Below are 18,545 nucleotides of genomic sequence, written 5' to 3'. Positions count from 1 at the left end.
GATCTGGCAGCATCAGTGGAGAACCAGACCTGCTGAGTTTTTCCAGGTATTTCTGTTTTTATATTGTGAATAGCTAGGGCCCAAGCATTGATCCCTGTGGTACCCCACTAGTCACCATCTGCCACTCCGAAAAAAGATACATTTATTCCTACTTTGTGTTTCCTGTCTGCTAACCAATTCTCAATCCATGCCAATATGTTACCCCCAATCTGATGTGCTTTAATTTTGCACCCTAACCTCTTATGTGGGACTTTATCAAAAGCTATCTGAAAATCCAAATACACCACATCCACTGATTCTCCCTTATCTATTTGACTAGTTATGTCCTCAAAAAACACCAGTAGGTTTGTCAAACATGATTTCCCTTTCATAAATCCATGTTGGCTTTGTCTAATCCTATTGATATTTTCTAAGTGTCCTGTTATCACATCCTTTATAATAGACTCTAGCATTTTCTCTACTCTTGATATTAGGCTAATCAGTCTATAATTCCCTGTTTAGTCCCTCCCTCCTTTTTTAAATACATTTGCCACCCTCCAATCTACTGGGAATGTTCCAGAATCTACAGAATTTTGGAAGATGATAACTAACGCATCCACTATTTCCATGGCCACCTCCTTTAGTACCTTGGGATGTAGATTATCAGGCCCTGGGGATTTATTAGCTTTCAGTCCCATTAATTTCTGCAGCACTATTTTTTCACCAGTACTAATTTCTTTTAATTCCTCTTTTTCACTAGACCTTTGGTTCCCTAATATTTCTGGGAAGTTATTTGTGTCTTCCTCTGTGAAGACAGAACTAAAGTAGTTGTTTAATTGCTCTGCCATTTCCTTATTCTCTATTATAAAATCTCTTGTTTCAGACTGTAAGGGATCTACTTTTGTCTTCACTAATCTTTCTCTTTTTACATACTTATTGAAGTTTTTCCTGTCCGCTTTAATTTTCCTTGCAAGGTTACTCTCATACTCTAATTTTCCCCTCAATCAATCTCTTGGTCCTCCTTTGCTGAATTCTAAACTGTTCCCAATCCTCAGGCTTGCTACTTTTTCTAGCAACATTATATGACTCCTCTTTGGATCTAATGCTATCCTTAATTTCTTTCATTAGCCGTGGTTGGGCTAATTTTCCTTTTGTGTTTTTTGCGCCAGAAAGGAATGTATAACTGTTGCAGTGCATACATTTATTCCTTAAATATTAGCCATTGCCGATCCGCCATCATGCCTTTTATCTATTGTAGCCAATTAACCCTTCATACCTTTGTAGTTTCCTTTGTTTATGTTTAGGATCCGAGTTTTGGATTGGACTACTTCACTTTCCATCCTAATGAAGAATTCCATCATGTTATGGTCACTGCTCCCTAAAGGACCCCACACAACAAGATTATTAATTAACCCCTTCTCCAGCCAGACCATCGCTTTGGTCTGAAGGTTAAACACTGCACAGGGAAGAGGCCCTGGAATGGGGCACCTGCCTTTAACTTGTGCAGGAACCAAGGTTTCACATCTGAGTGAGATGAACACTGCTTATCATAACAAGGAGCCATAGGCAAGAAAACATTCTTGGGAGTTTAATTACAATAGTAAATATTATGTACAAGTGATTAACACCCGTGCCCGGGCTGTGTAACTACATCTTCTTATCCTTCCTAACCCTGCTGCTATGTCTTGGTGCTTCCTGATATCCACAGTGGAGGTGGAGGCAGCTTTCTGACTGTGATGTCCTGCTTGTGATGACTTCAGCTTGCATCCTCTGGAAAACTGAGACCTGAAGGGCCCCAGCCTGCTTTGGGTGTCCTGCTATAGGCCAGCTGCACCCTCCTTGGCCTGTGGAGCTGGAGCTGTGGGATCACAGGAAGGGAGGATTTGGATTGGTCGGACATTTCCGGAGTCACCTGGGTGGATCTAAGCACCATGTCAGTGCAGTCAATGGCACCCTGCACCTGTGGTAAACCAGGGATCTTCACAAATCCCAATGCTCTTGCTTCCTGGCTTTCCTGATCCTGGTGAAATGCACAAAGCTCTGTCCCTTCACGAAGATGGCGTCCGTGACCTGTTGGATACATTTGTGCATGGAGGCTTGCAAGATCCCACACATGTCACCTGTGGAGCCCTGGAAGGAGACACTGGCATAAAAATTGAGTGCCGCGTTGCAGTCACTTTCACGTCCACAGGTAGTGGATGCTTTCTATGCCCCGTTGGGCCAAATCTTGCACCTGTGACCGACCAGTTCCCTAGACATGCACAGTCTTCAGCAACAATGGTGATCTGCAGGAATGATAAGTGCCATCTATAGACCCTGGTTCTAGAGCAATGGCTCACTGTGGATCTTCAGCTGCAGGCACAGCAGGTCTGATGCCCCTTCACCTTGATGGAGGCGCTCCTCCCTATGCTGCGCCAGGAGCCTCTGCCACTCTCTTCTTCTCTTTTTCCTGTAAGTCATGAGGCACATCGCTAAGTCACCTGGCTCCATGATCCTGATGTTCTCCTCCTGCAGAATCAAAGAGAAAGATGCATGGGTTGGGATATTTGTCCTAAGAATCTCTCTTGGTTAAGCCTGAAGATCCCTTCACGCATCTCAGAGGATGCTGGCCATCAGTTGGATGGCCAAAGTTTAGTGCACTTCATGGCTGTCCGAAACCCACCCACCTCCGCTGCACTCCACATGACCGTTTGGTGGCAGCTTCAACCATTGGATTGCATATTGCGCTCTCAGCTCAGGTGCAGGCATTCTCATAACCTGCACTGCAAGGCTGCGCTGTTAGCTTGAATCATGAGGGATGCTGGTCCAAACCTTAATAAAGACATTGCAAGGGGCTGTGAGCGCCTCCACCAGTGACTGCTCCACCTATCGCCAGGCAATTGTACAACTTAAAAACAAAAAAACTGCGGATGCTGGAAATCCAAAACAAAAACAGAATTACCTGGAAAAACTCAGCAGGTCTGGCAGCATCGGCGGAGAAGAAAAGAGTTGACATTTCGAGACCTCATGACCCTTCGACAGAACTTGAGTTTGAGTCCAAGAAAAAGTTGAAATATAAGCTGGTTTAAGGTGTGTGTGTGGGGGGCAGAGAGATAGAGAGACAGAGAGGTGGAAGGGAGGGGTGTGGTTGTAGGGACAAACAAGCAGTGATAGAAGCAGATCATCAAAAGATGTCAATGACAATAGTACAATAGAACACATAGGTGTTAAAGTTAAAGTTGGTGATATTATCTAAACGAATGTGCTAATTAAGAATGGATGGTAGGGCACTCAAGGTATAGCTCTAGTGGGGTTTTTTATTTTTTTTTATAATGGAAATAGGTGGGAAAAGGAAAATCTTTATAATTTATTGGAAAAAAAAAGGAAGGGGGAAACAGAAAGGGGGTGGGGATGGGGGAGGGAGCTCACGACCCAAAGTTGTTGAATTGTACAACTTGCCCAATCGGTCAATTGTTCTGTTGCCCCCTAAAACCAACATCAATTTGCAGTCTGTGCCCGAGGAGTGAAAAACTCTGGAGTATTTGGTGGCAATTTCATGTTTTTGCATTGTTTAAGTGGGCAGAAAAGCATAAGCCCGACTCCAGGCGTGTCAATGGAGCTGCTACTGAAAGGTCTCAGTTGCAGAAGAATGCTCACTTTTGAAAAGCTTTTCCAAATGCGTGGCCACTTCCCTCACCACCCTCCCTTCCTTCAGTCTGTGCTGCCTTGTCCCTTCCTCTCCTGGCCTGACCTGCACTGGAGCCCTTGCCCCGGCACCGCACTGAAAGCCAGCCAGGAAAAAGCGACTTGCCAGTGCCCTCATGCGCATGCGTGGCCCCTCTTCCTTGGTGTCCTACTGGCAATGTTCGTGAGTGCTGTACAAGGTTGTGTGCACTCACCTCCGAGTTCTCTTCAAAGTTCAGGTCGCCAGGTGCACACTATTTAAAGGCACTTGACTAGCACACTGTTCTGAAGTTACGACGACGTGGGCGGTAAATTTGATGCAGGGGAGATAATTTTGGGGAGCAGGGCTTTTAATGAGGTGCTGATTTATTGAAATTAGTCTCCTGAGATGCAACAGCAGGAAACACGGTCCACCATTGACGGATGAAGCGGGGATCGCAAACTGGTTTCACGACGACGTAAAACCGATTTTTTGCCTTCTTGCCATATTGTCCCTCCCCGCCTGCCATGCTGCCCACCACTAATGGGACCGGACTATTCCACCCAGTGTTTTATGGTTCAGGTAAATATTTACATCCACGGTGTTTCCAGTTCACGCATTTGCAGTTTGGCATTGTAATGTCATTTTCTAATCCAGGAAATTCTGAAACTTAGAAATGACTTGTGTTACAAATATGAAGTTTGTAAGATTGTTGTGTTTTGGGACTATCTCTTTAAATTAGGGTAAAATGGAGGAATGAAGAGGAACATGTGACTTGTTCTGATCTGTCCGACAATAAGCTTGCGTGGCTTGGTTGTTCAAGGTTTAAGGGGGGCCCAGGTAATTTTACTGAGAAGAAGGTCCAAGAAGTTCACACCAGTGGACATTGACAAAGGCGTCCATGATGACTATAGCACAGAATGACAGAGTTGTTAAAGCACAGAAGGCGGCTATTCAGCCCATCGTGTCTGCGCAGCTCTTTGAATGAACAATGCACCTCATGTCATTTGCTGTCTTCTCCCCATAACCCTGCACATTCTTCCTTTTCAGATAATAATCCAACTCCTTGAATGCCTCAACTGAACCTGTCTCCACCATTACTCTTAGGCAGTGCATTCCAGATATTAACCACTCGCTGCATGAAAAAGTTTCTCCCCATGTTTGTATTGCTTCTTTTGCCAATTACTTTAAATTTGTGCCCTCTCGATCCTTCCAACAATGGGAACAGTTTCTCCCTTTCTCTCTGCCCAGGCCCCTCATGATTTTGAACACCTCTATCATATCTGCTCTCAACCTTTCCTTCATCAAGGAAGAGAGTCCCAACTTCTCCAATCTATCTATGTAACTGAAGTTCCTATTCCCTGAAGCAATTGTCATAAATCTTTTCCGCATCCTCTTTAATACCTTCACATTTTTCCCAAAAATGTGGTACCAGAATTGGACGCAATACTCCAGTTGAGGTCAATCCAGTGTTTTATACAAGTTTATCATAATCTCCTTGCTCATGTACTCTATGCCCCTATTAATAAAGACTCAGATACTGTACACTTTATCAACCACTCTCTCAACCTGTCCTCCCACCTTCAATGGCTTATTCATATATACACCCAGGTCCCTCTGCTCCTGCACCCTTTTAGCATTGGACCCTTTGTTTTATATTTTCTTTGTGTTCTTCCCATCAATCACTTCACAATTCTCTGCATTGAATCTCATCTGCCACTTGAACGTCCATCCCACCCTGTTTAATGGATGTGGTAGGTAGTGTATCTTATGAAGAGGGACTGTAGCCTGACTCAGGTAGTTACTCAAAACAGATTTGTTTACACTATGCACAATATATACAAGGTGGGTTACTGAGTAAGCACATCTCCCCCGAGTGCTGTCTGTCTGCTGTGCAGAATTTTTAGCATCTCCCCCTAAGTATACTGTCTGCTTTTTCAATAACAGTGTTAACTATGACCAAACTATTTACATTATATTTGCTTTAAACTAGTTACATTACATTGGGTCTGCCACCTCCACCGCCTCCCCACCACCCCCCAACTCCCAGAGTTCCCCAGTTATAGGTCAAGTCTCTGTGCAGTTTTCACTACTCTTCAAGACTGTGTTGTTGTGACTGCCATGTGGGGTCAGTTGTCTGGAAGTGGTTCAGCATCTCACAAGACGCTCAATGTATTCTTGGGGTCTTCATCCCACAACGTGTGGTAACCAAAGACTTGTGTTCTCATGGGTGCCAATGAAATCAGGGCTCTCCTGTTGGTGTCCAGACCAGGTATGATCGTGGGTGCTCCATTCTGTAAGGACTGCACCTTCTGCCTTATGATCACAGATCCAAACTCTCTGGCCTGGAGCTAAGGGTGGTAGCGTCTTGTCCCTATGCCTGTACCACTGTTGTTGTTTCTCAAGGAGGCTTGTTTTCCTATTAATATTAGGTTTGAGGTTCCTTGGCAGTAGAGGAATGTGAGTCTTTAGTCATGGCCCATGAGCAATTCAGCTGAAGAGAATCCATTAGCTAGAGGCTTGTTAATACAACAGGGCTGAATGCCACTCATAATTCTTAAACATCAGTGTGTTGTTGATCCTGACCACTTGCTCAGCCTCCTTGTTAGATTGAGGGTGAAGGCAGGGAGCTAGTGATATGGGTGATCCCATTGTTGGCAATGAATTTACAGAAGTGACTATTCGCAAATTATGGATCATTATCCGAGATGATTTCATTGGGGATGTCATGAGTATAGAAAATGGACTGTAGAACCCTAATCACTGACTCAGCTGTAGTGGCGTGGAGTCTGACAACTTCCACCCATCTAGAATAATAATCGACAGCCTGTCTTGCCTTGATGATATAAGAGGTCAAGCCCCAATTTCTGCTAAGATCGGTGTAGAAAACTGGATGGGACCAGGAGTTTTGTGGATGTTTGGCTGTTGATGCAGCAGGTATGACAGGATAGGATGAAATCTTAAACAGTCTGTGTGATGCCCGGCCAGCGCAGATTGCAGTCTATGTGCTCTGCACTTGGTGATGCCTAGATGGCATCTCTTCTCACATGAACTTAGAGATGAACAAGCAGTGATCATAAACTAAGAGGTCATTCACCACAGTTAAGTGTCTGCGCTGCTCGTGGTATTTACGAATGTGCTGGTCATGCAGAAACCTTATGCTTGAGCCCATAGAGTCCTCTTTTGTGCTCCTCAGACATCTAGGAACTTCATGGCAGAGATGGGCTATAAGTTTGTTACAGTCAAAGAAAGTGCTTCGACTTCTGAGCCAAGTGTGAAATCTAAGGCAATAGCCTCGTCTACTGTAGCTCTGGAGAGAGCATCAGCCATGGATTGTGAGTTTCCTGGAACCTCCTGTAGAGTTTTTGTGATGTTGGCTAAGTTTGGGATAAACTTGCCCACCTGGTTTACCACTCCTAAGAACCACTAAACATTCGTCATACATTTCAGGTGGGGAAATTTTGTAATGGCCTTTGTTTTGTGAGGGTCCAGCATGATCCCCTGATTCTGGATGATGTGTCCTAGAAATTTGATCATGGTCTTGGCGAATTCACACTTGTCATCCAACATGAGACCTGCTTCCTGGAGGGCTTTAAGAACTTCTTGGACCTTGTGGTCATGCTCTTCGCTTGTGGATCCGTAGATAAGGACTGCATCTGTGTAGTAGATGATTGCTTGTTTGCCTTCTAGGATCATGGACATGGTGCGCTGGAATATCTCCATGGCTGATGAGATACCGAAGAGAAGGTGGTTAAAACAAAAATGGCCAAACAGAATGATAAAGATTGTAAGCAGCCTGGACTCCTGTTCAAGGGGTATTTGCCAAAATACACCATTAGCGTCAAGTTTGGTGTTGGCAAGTTTTGCCATGCTGTCGTCCACTGATGCCATTGGGTGGACTTCCGTCTCGATTGCCTTCTTTAATTGCGTGAGATCTATGCACAGCCTGAGTTGGCTGTTTGGTTTGAGAACTGTCACTGGCGCGGAACACCACCGAGTTGGTTGTGTGACTGGTGAAATTACACCTATGTCCAGTATGAGGTCAAGTTCCTCTTTGACCTTCAATAGTCGAGGATGTGGTACCCTCCTGAGGTGAACAGGCACACCAGCATGGAATCTGGAAGCAGTCAAATGTGATACTCATTTTTTAGGTTACCCAGCCCCTGGAAGAATTGTGGGAATTCCTAGCGGAATTCAGTCCTGATGTCCAGTAGAAGAACCTCATCTATTTTTTGCAGGATGCCCAGTTGTATACACACATTCCTGCTGAGTAAAGAGATGCTTTGATTTCACAAAGTATACAGGGTCTCTGTGATCTGTCACCCCTTGTGGCATAAAGTGGCTGTGATCTGACCCCTAACCTGCAGATTAGTTCCCCCCGGACCTTGGTATCTGATGGCTGGACAGGGACTGTTGAGAGACACTAAATGATCAGCCAGCACGGATATGAGAGCACCCATATCAAAGCAGGTTTGATACCCTTTAAATTGTAGTGACAGGTCAGAAGTCCTGGCAATGGTCTTGTACTTCTCCCAGGAAGTCTGAGATGGTCTTTGTCTGTTTGTGGTCCATATTCTGGGTGAGTTGTGTGCCACAGTTATTCTGCTGTTTTTTCTGCTTATTGAAGGTTTTAAATGAACAGAACTGCTGGAAGTGCCAGTCCTCTCGCATCAAAAGTACTCTGCGCCCCCTGCTGGGCAGTCTTGCCATCTGTGTTGTCTCTTTGAGCAGCAGCGTAAACACTTCAAAATGGTGGCGGTACGGGTTCCCACCTTTTTGGCCAGTTTGGCAGGCTTCTGCCTGGGCGAGGCTACTGCGATTGGGCCTGAATGATGAGTGGACCTTGCCAATGCCTCGGTGTTTGAAGGGCAACAGGCTGAATTCACATACTTGGGCTGGCTTGACTTAACCATGAAATAGTTGAGCAAGAACATGAGCATCTGTCGGAGACTCCTGTTCACGAGAATTAGCTAACGTGCATGAAGTGTTAAGAAGTGATTCGACTAATGCCCTTGTTTTGTGGGACCTGTAGCTGAAGCGTATTTGCCCAGCAGTGGTCTCCCGTGTTGAAGTAAAAAACGCATCAAAGCTTTTTAAAATCAATTCGAAGTCTGCAGAGGTCCTGTCAAGCCCCTGGCTGAAAAGGATGTGGTCACCAACGGGCTCTACAGCATAAAGGACCAAACTGACCTGGAGTTGATTCTCTTCGGTAAGGAGGCCCTAGGCTGCTTGGACCTCAGAAGGTTATCAGACTATGTCTTCCAACTTTGGCCTCTGTGCAGATCTTTGAGACTTTCCAATGGGCAGAGAAGGGGCAGTGACTGCTTGTCTGGTACCACCATCACTACCCTTTTCAGTTAGCCTCTTGCTTAGGCATGCTTGTGAGATGTTAGACCAACCAGGGTTCATTATTGTCCTGGGCTGTGGGTGTTCCATCAATGGCACCGATTCTTGCTTAGATTGGTGTCTCCCCCTCTGCTATTATGTTTAATGGACATGCTCGGTAGTGTATCTTATGAAGTGGGACTGTAACTCTTTCGAGTACAAACCCGTTTCCATCTGTTTCAGATGAAGTTGCATTGTTTCATAGTTTGCCATTGTGAGATTTAAACTCTTGATCTTGGGGTTACAAACCCAGTACCATAACCACTTGGCTATTTAGGCCAAGCATGAAGTGGGACTGTATCCTTACTCAGGAAGTCACTCCAAACAGGTTTATTTACACTATGTACAATGTATGCGAGGTGGGTTACTGAGTAGGCGCATCTCCCTTCAAACACTTCCCCTGGTGTATGTCCTTTTGAAGTTCTACACTATTCTCCTCACAGTTCACAATGCTTCCAAACTTTGTATCATTTGTAAATTTTGAGATTGTGCCCTATACACCAGTAATCGGTCTCTACAGGGATCGTAACATTTGGTCCCAAGCATTCTGGACTGCAGAGCTTACAGTATATTTGTTTTTCTCTGCAAATACACCTCCCTTCTTAAATAAATCACAGGACCATTCCCTGTCCCCCTGCATCATCTTGGTAAATGCAGCAGCTGGTGAGTTCTGGGTTAGCTGACCTCGACCAGGTCAAGACTAAAAATGCTACAATTTGCCTCACTAGGAATCTGGCTTCCCCAACAGTCTCTCTCTCTTTCTGTCTCCCTATCTCAATAATAGAAACCAATTTGTTGCCCTGTAAGTTACGGCACCTCAGGTTCAAATCCAAGTGCTTTTTAAATGTTATGAGTATTTCTGCCTCTACCACCCTTTCAGGCAGTGAGTGCCAGATCCTCTTTGCCCTCTGGATACGGGAAATCTTCTTGAATTCCCTCTAAACTTCGTATCTCTATGGCCCTGGTTATGGACCCCTTAAGTAAAGGAAATAGGTACTTCCCATCCACTCTATCTAGACCATTCAGTTTTATACACTTCAATTAGGTCTCCCCTCAGCTTCCTCTGTTCCAACAGAAAAAGAACTCGAGTATACCCAATCTCTCCTTATGACTGAAAATGCTCCTGTCCTGGCAACATCCTATTAAGTCTCTCTGTATCCCTTTCTCTGGACTGAACTCCATTTTGCTATTGATGAAGGATTAGTGTCCTGAAATGTTAACACTGTTCCCCTCTCCCCAAATGCTGCCAAACCTGCTATGTATTTCTAGCATTTCCTGTTTTTATTTCATTTGCAAATGTTCCACTCACCTGTCCAGTCTGTTGATATCTTCCTGCAGTTTACAGATTTCTTCTTCATTATCACCCCACATGGTCAGTTGTTGTACCATCTGCTAATTTCTTAATCATACCCCCCTACATTCAAGTCCATATCATTGATACATAACACAAAAAACAAGGGCCCTAGTATTGAGTGCTGCAGAACCCCACTGGAAACAGTCTTCCTGTCACAAAAACATCCAACAATCATTACTCTTTACTTCCTGCTTCCGAGCCAATTTTAAATCCAACTGCCAATTTGCCTTGGGTCCCATGGATCTTTACTTTCATAACCTTTGTGCCATGTGGGACCTTACAAAAAGCCTTGCTAAAATCCATACAGACTACATCAAATGCATTACCCTCATCGACCCTCCTTTACATCTCTTTAAAAAATGCAATCATGTTAGTCAGACACAACTTTCCTTACCAGTCCGTGCTGACTGTCTTTGATTGATCCATGCCTTTCTAAATGAAAATTTATCCTGTCCCTCAGAACTTTTTCCAGTAATTTTCCCATCAACAAGACTATGATGACTAGCCTCTAATTACTGGTCCATTTCTTTCTCCTGTTTCAAACAATGATACATAATGATGCCAGCAACCATACAGAATTGAAAAATGATGGTCAGAGCCTCTGCTATTTCTTCTCTTGCTTCCCTTACCACCCTAGGGGAATGAATGGAGGCGTAGTGTATTGTCACTGGACTAGTAATCCAGAGACCCAGGGTAAAGCTCTGGGGACCTGGGTTCAAATCCTGTCACAGCAGATGGTGGAATTTGAATTCAATAAAAGACCATGAAACCATTGTGAATTGTCATAAAAACCTATGTGGTTTTCATAGGGAAGGAAATCTGTTGTATCACTGCTACAAAGCCTCAAAAAAGGGCCAGGAGAGCATGCTGGGAACAGCACCAGGCATACCTAAAAATGAGAAAATTGCCCAGGTATGTCCTGTACACAAAAAGCAGAACAAATCCAACCCATCAGTCTACTCTCTATCATCAGTAAAGTAATGGAAGGGGTCAGTAACAATACTATCAAGTGGCACTTGCTTAACATAACCTGCTCACTGATGCTCAGTTTGGGTTCCGTCAGGGCCACTCAGCGCCTGACCTCATTACAGCCTCAGTTCAAACATGGACAAAAGAGCTGAACTCCTGAGGTGAGTTGAGAGTGACTGCCCTTGACATCAAAAGCAACATTTGACAGAGTGTGGTGCCAAGGAGCCCTAGCAAAACTGGAGTCAATGGGAATCAGGGGAAAAACTCTCCACTATTTGGAGTCATATCTAGCACAAAGGAAGATGGTTGTTGATGTTTGAGGTCAGTCATCACTGAAGGAGGTCCTCCAGGTAGTATCCTCAGCCCAACCATCTTCAGCTGCTTCATCAATGACCTTCCTTTCATCATGAGGTCAGAAGTGGGGATGTTTGCTGATGATTGCACAATGTTCAGCACTATTTGCAACTCCTCAGATGCTGAAGCAGTTCATGTCCAAATGCAGCAAGGCCTGGACAATATCCAGGCTTGGGCTGACAAGTGGCAAGTAATATTCGTGCCAGGCAATGGCTATCTGCAACAAGAGAGAATCTAACTATTGCCCCTTGAAGTTCAATGGCATTACCATTACTGAATCCCCCACTGTTAACATACTGGGGGTTACCATTGACCAGAAACTGAACTGGACTGGCCATATAAATACTGTGGCTACAAGAACAGGTTAGAGGCTAGGAATCCTGAGATGAGTAACTTACCTCCTGACTCCCCAAAGCCTGTCCACCATCTTCAAGTCAGGAGTGTGATGGAATACTCCCCTCTGGCCTGGATGAGTGCAGCTTCATCAACACTCAAGGAGCTTGACACCATCCAGGACAAAGCAGCCCACTTGATTGGCATCACATTCACAAACATTCACTCCCTCCACCACAGACGCACAGTAGTAGCAGTTTGTACCATCTACAAGATACACTGCAGGAATTCACCAAGGCTCCTTAGGCAGCACCTTCTAAACCCACAACCACTACCATCTAGATGGACAAGAACAGAAGATAGATGAGAACATCACACCCTGGAAGTTCCTCTCCAAGCCACTCACTATTCCAACTTGGAAATATATCGCCATTCCTTCACTGTCGTTGGGTCAAAATCCTGGAACTCCCTTCCTAACAGCACTGTGGATGTATCTATTCCACTTGGACTGCAGTTGTTCAAGAAGGCAGCTCATCACCAGGGGCAACTAGGGATGGGCAATAAATGCTGGTCCAGCCAGCGAAGCCCACATCCCGTGGATGAATAAAAAAAATAAACCCCTTAATACTTCCTCTCTCATTATGTTAATTTCATCCAATATTTTACACTCCTCCTCCCTGATTGCAATATCTGTATTGTCTTCTCTTTTGTGAAAACAGGTGCAAGTAATCATTAAGAACCAAAGCAAAATACTGTGAATGCTGAAAATCTGAAATAAAAACAGAAGAAGGGTCATCATAACTCTGTTTCTCTCCACAGCTGCTGTCTGACCTGCTGAGTATTTCCAGCATTTTCTGTTTTTATGTAATTATGATTCATACCATCATTCTCTGTCACTACACACAGGCTACCCTAATTGCCCCTAATAGGCCCTTTTCTTTCTTTAATTATCCTTTTACTTTTTATGTATTTATAAAAAAATCTTTGGGTTTTCCTTGTTTTTACTTGCCAAAATTTTTGATGCCCTCTCTTTGATTTCATAATTTGCTTTTTTAATTTTGCCCCTACACTTCTTATAACTTCTCTAGGTTTTCTGCTGTATTGAGCCCTTGCTATCTTTCATAAGCTTCCCTTTTATGTTTAATCCTCTCTTTTAAGCTCTTTCACATCCAAAGAGTTCTGAATTTGTTGGTTACACCCTTTTTCTTTGAGGAAGTATACTTGTCCTGAACCCTGACTATTCCCTTAAATGTCTACCACTGATCTGGAATTGATTTACCCTCAAGTAGCTGTTTCCAGTCCACTTCAGCTAAATCACATCTCAGTTTAGTAGAATTATCTTTTCCCAAATTGAGAACTTTTATTCCCGGTTTTTCTTTTTCCTTTTCCTTTTCCATAATTACCCTAAATTAAACTAAACTATGATCAAAGTTCTCCCCAACTGAAATCCCTTCCACCAGTTTCATTCCGTAAAACAAGGTAACAAGGTCCAGAACAGCCCCTTTCTTATTGGGCTTGCTATACTGACTAAAAAAGTTCTCTTGTACGTATTTTAAGAATTCTGCTCCCTCTGTGGCTTGCAGAATCTGGCACTCAGCCAAGAGCAGTTAGAAATAGTAGCCTAGACATTTTCACCCCTAACTGGATGATCTGAAGTCATACTGATGCCTAATATTATGCAAGCGCAATATATTCTAGATAAATACTAACTTTGCAAAAGTATATTCCTAGCAGCAGCCAAAGGTACATATTGGAAAATCACAGCCACATTATCCTGATTTTCCTTTCAGTAAAATTATTAGATGAAAAATTATCAGGAATACACCCACCCCCAATTTCCCAGTTAGTGTTTCTAGTAAATGAGGCTTTTTACTGGGAGAACACTTTTTAAAAACCAGCCTATAGCTCCAGATGACTGAAATCAATGTGAGGTTTAGGAGTAGGGCTTAGGGTGGTGCAAGGAGGACAAAGGTGTGGCACCCTCCATTTAGCACTTTTAAACTAATTGGCTGATCAGACTTTCTAGGAGAGACAAAGCTTAGTAAGCATCATTTAAGTAAGGAAGAACAATCACCTTTTTTAAAAACTCAAACTAAAAATCTATTACTTGACTGGGATTTTACATTCCTGCCGTCTGGAGGGCATGACCGGGCTAGCAGGCAGGCAGTTGGGAAATTGGGCAGCAGGGTGGTGGCACCATGACCTTCACCTAACCGCTGTTGCTGGTATTTTGCCAGTATCAGGGTGGCATCAGGCAGCCCGCTCACATGTGGGCCCATTGAGGCCCTCAAGTAGCCAATTAATGCCCACTTAAAGGCTTCCTTCTGCCACCTTTGGTACTTTGGCAACGTTGGAAGGTGCCCAAGCCACATGGCAAAGCCTTGTTGTCAGCCTTGGGAGGAGGGGTGCCTCCTGTTCAGGTAATCTGTGCACAAGTTACTTCTACCACTCCCTGGCATAGCCCCAGACTTACCTCACAGTCCTCTTCAGTGGGAGCTGCCTATTGTCCGAACAGTGACCACAGCATCCAATCGTGCTACCTGGTCAAGAAAGCTGCTAGCTGATGGCTTTAAGGCTGAGGGCAGGGCCACTTCCTCCGCATAAAATCCCCCCCCACCCGGCCACTACCACTTATATGTGTATATAGCAATAACTTTCTACATATTACTTAACACAAAGCAAATGCAAAGAACAAAGTCAGTGCTGGCATTTGCATTATGTTAAGCCCTATGCATATTATTGAAAACATTGTATTACTTTATAGATGGAAACAAGAATTTTTAAAATTTACAGTGTGATCTTCCATGGAAGATATCTAAGCTTTCAGCAGAAGCTCCCTCATGGTTAAGCACCATTGTCATGTCCATTGAACCAACCACACACTCCCTGTTGGACAGGATGGTTTCCGTGCTTTCTGCAAAGCTCTGGAATATGTTGGAGTTGGCCTTCTCCATGCTGAGGCTGCCCAATTAATCTGATATTTATCCATCTGTCTTCTTCAAAGTTTGAGCCCCTGCAGAAAAGTAATGCTGCACTCCAGGGAGGCTAGTCTCCTCTTTCTGAGGTGCCAGAGGTGTCATCGCACTTTCAGCACCTGAAATGAAAGAGAAGAGCAAAGGTTAGGTTTTAGTGTGAAAGAGAAGCAGAAGGATTGGCGGTGAAAATAGTTGTAGTTTGTCATGGTGAAATGAAAGTAAGAAGGGCCATGGAGTACAAGAGTAGAAACAATTATAAATTTATATATGACAATGGTTTCTTTAACTACTCTCATTGTAATTCTGCAGAATAAACTCTCCTTATCACAGGCCATGCAAAGCAGTGGAGCAGCTTACAGGTAATGGAGGTCACAATTCCCCATGTCCCGTGGAGTATTCGAACATTTCTGTCTGCACTCATACCATATCAATCTCATTCCTGACAAGGTATTCATCTAGCCATTTTTGAAGGTGATAATTGATACAGTATTGATAAAGTGTTGAGTTGTACTGCTCTGGATGACATTAAAAGTGAGTTCAAAGTATTACTGTTCCAATGAACAATAATGGCAAAGAGGCTGATGGCAAACTTAAATTACACATCAAACATCAATGCATTAAGGAATTTTAATCAACTATAAACACTAAAAACCCAGCAAACATGGTCCCTTAACAACTATTGAGGTGATATAACCCAAAACTACCTTGATAGGTTGCAGATCCTCAAACAAATCAAATAAGGTGAATGCCGAGATATAAACTGTCTCATGAAAACATTTTAGTGCTTGATGGAACAATTAGTTAAGATGTGTTTGCTCAAGATGAAAGTATAGAATTGAAAGTGATTCTCCATAGCAGATAAATAGACCAGCTGCTGTATAGTTAGCTCTTTGAAAAGACAAAGTTAAAAAAATATGTCAGAGGCAGTTGATTTTTAGCCCTGCAAGTTACATCATTATTATGTCAACCAATGTTGTGAGGTTTGGCCACAAATGTGAAAGAACTCATTCAAATCTACACAGAAATCCAGTGAAGTAATTGCACACAATTATCTGTGGTCAAATCATTTGCTTAATTAATCATGTGTAGCTTTCGCATTTCTCAGGGAGATACCCAAATACCCATAGCCCTGAAAATTCCATTTAATGGTAAGTGACAATCCAAAGGTAAGTGGTTTCATTGGGAAGCAAAATTTCTTACTGCCTTTGGAAAGGCTCAAAAGACACCAACCCAATGCCAGCCTTCACCAAAACCTTTGGAGAAAGGAAAAGAAGTCCAAAGCAAACTGAAGTGAAAGAAAACCCAATGTGAGAGAACCAGAGTTGGCAGGCAAATGATGGAGCAGCCCAGAACATGACTTCCTACTTCATGGCTGGTAAAGTGGATACTATGATGCCTGTGGTGAGTGCGAGAAGAGTTGTCCTGTTGACACTCCATGCTACCCTATCCTTACTATTGACAGCAGTGTAGCAGGCCCATGGCATAAAAAGAACAGGAGCAGCAGGCCTATAAAGTTTGATTGCAATTTACATTAGAGTATAAATGACAACTTGTCATACCTCTCTTGTGGATCAAAGCCTATGCGGGAATGATGAGAGTGTAGGAAGACAGGGAAACTCACACAATTCAATTGTATAACACCTCTTCATCCTTCAAAAATTAGAAATAAAGCAAAATTGTCTTGACGAAGCTCTGTGCCTATATTGAGCTCATGAGAAAAAGATAGCAATGCTAAACAGAAGACACAAAGCTCCTGGCCACCGAAGCAGAAACACATAAGAAAAAACAATAAAGCTAAGGAATATCCTCAAATGCTCCTACTGTTATTACTATAGTGCTCTTCTATCAGCAACACAGTTCCTAGCAACCCTGGGCAGCTCAGCAATTAGCAAGAAGCCAGGTTTAACTCCAGGAGATTGACTTGAAGATCGAAAGACTGTTATTTAAATTCTATTTGCATACACCTGTTTGCAAACTGACAGACACCTCCTGCACAGTTTAAAACCCAACTGGAGGATTATACAGGATGTTAATGGACAGGTCCAGCAAAATATATCTCCGCTCTTTTTTCCAATCGCTATCTGGTTGTTGTCATTTAATATAACTACTAAAGCAGCCCAAAGATTCACTTAATCACAGGAGTTGGAAATAGCTTCTCCATTCATAGAAATTCTTCCCCCAGCACAGTTTGTGACCTACTGAAAGCATCCTTTCTAACAGGGTTCTCAACCTTTCATTTCAGAGGTCTGCCTCCTATATTATCAAAATTCCACTGATCCTCTGAAACATAACACGTGTTTTCTCTGTATAAAAAATAGTTACATAACCAAACATATATTTATCAATATTTTTGCTTTAATTACTTAATGTGAAATTTATTGCTGTTGCTAAGCAACAATTCTGTCAAGATGTGAAAATCGAACTGCTAGATATATAGCAGAAGTCTTCCTCTGCTCCATTTACCAGATCGATGATCAAGTCATGAGATAAATTTCAGGGGTAAAAAGGAACTCATTTCACTGAGTTAAGACTGAATAAAAACAAACTGTACTTGAATAACTGGGAGGGAAAATTGATCCCAAGGTGAGAATAACTCTATTGAAGCCCCTAACATGGGACAATGTATTTCCCATTTCACAGTTGGTGGTGAGTGAACCTGATAAATAGAGCTTGATTTAAAAATTGAGAATATCAAGGTGGCTGACACCCTGCCATTGGCCCTGTGTAAGCCCACCCACCACACTGAGGTAGTTGCCCAACATTAAGGCTAAAAGGGAAAATCTGAGGTTTAGGAGGATAGCCTGCTGAAGACATCACCTGGAAACTGAACCAGCAAGAACCATCCCAGGGATGTACTAGGAAAGTACCCTGTACCTTGGGACACTTGGTAACATTCGTGGGTCTGTAAACCTTGGTCCTGTCAGCATACGCCTAAACTCTCTGCAGTCATCTCAGCCTTGAACATATTTGAGGTAGAGAATTCCAAAGTTTTACAACCCTTTGAGTGAAGAAATTTCTTCTCATCTCAATCATAAATAATCAGCACTTTATCCTGGGACTGTGCTCCAGTGCTCTAGATTCCTCAGCCAAGGAAAATGACCTCTCAGTGGCTACCCTGTCAGGCCGCTTCAGAAACTTGGCTGTTTCAATGAGATCACCTCTCTTCTTTCTAAACTCCAGAGAATATAGCCCAATTTGGTAATTTGCTGCAGTGCATCTTGTAGTTGGTACATACTGCTGCCCCTAGAGCACCTTTGCTCTAACAGCTCCAACGCAAGTATTTCTTTCGTTTAATATTGAGACCAAATCTGCGCATAGTGTCAGATCACCAAAGCCCTAAGCAATTGTAGTAAGGCTTTTATTCCAAGTGGTGGCTGAACTGGCTTCTGCTCTCAAGCCTATCTACACTAAGGATGATATCAGAGGTCATATGATTATAGCAAGTCACATTGCCCAAAGGCACTTTTCCAAACATCCCCCTTTTCATAAAAACAAATAAAAACAACCTGCATACACTATCATCTGCACTTGCAAGTCAGGCACATACATGGTC

The sequence above is a fragment of the Carcharodon carcharias genome, chromosome 16 (genome assembly GCF_017639515.1).
Source record: "Carcharodon carcharias isolate sCarCar2 chromosome 16, sCarCar2.pri, whole genome shotgun sequence".
Taxonomy (NCBI): Eukaryota; Metazoa; Chordata; class Chondrichthyes; order Lamniformes; family Lamnidae; genus Carcharodon; species Carcharodon carcharias.
The sequence above is the reverse complement of the archived record's forward strand: the minus strand, read 5'-3'. Positions refer to the sequence as shown.